A 669-nucleotide genomic window follows, 5' to 3' on the forward strand; every position below is an offset into this window, starting at 1 on the left:
ATCCTCCGATTATCCAATACAATTGGTTTTGTGACGATAGAAGCAAGGTCAGAACATCCGTCAATTTTTGATTATTAAAGAATTTTGGAATTGAGATCGAGATGTGTAGAAGTGTTCGTTTGATTTCAGCTGACCGCATTTTTGGTGGAGGAAAAACTGGCGGAATCGTTGGAGGCTGTCATGAGACAGACGACAATGAACATCATGTGGACTAACCAGTACAAGTCAACTGTAGATGAGTGGTTGGACAGTAAAAGTGATTTATTCGAGAACCCGGAAAACGAAAATAATAGTGCCAGCTCTATGGCAGTCGCATCATTCCTCGTTATATTCTCATTATTTATTTCCCGATTTTACTAATTTTAATAAAATGGACGCACTAAAGCGTAGTTTTAATAAAATAGAAACTGATCAAATGATCGAACGAATGCAATCAAGCATAAAGAGTTTTAGAATTAATATACCAGGAGTATACTTAAACGAAACGCACAAATACGATTGAAACAGGGCTCCAAGTGTGCCAATAGGTTGTATAAAATACGACAGGTTATATAAGTGTTTTGATATCCTTTCAATGAAGGTATGTACGACGAAGAAATAATAAAAGAACCTGTTACATCGTCAAATGCATTAAAATAATTCTTTATTAAACACTTCAGAGCAATTAAT

This window comes from Ceratina calcarata, unplaced genomic scaffold (assembly GCF_001652005.2).
Source record: "Ceratina calcarata isolate Rehan_Ccalc_2016 unplaced genomic scaffold, ASM165200v1 scaffold700, whole genome shotgun sequence".
Taxonomy (NCBI): domain Eukaryota; kingdom Metazoa; phylum Arthropoda; class Insecta; order Hymenoptera; family Apidae; genus Ceratina; species Ceratina calcarata.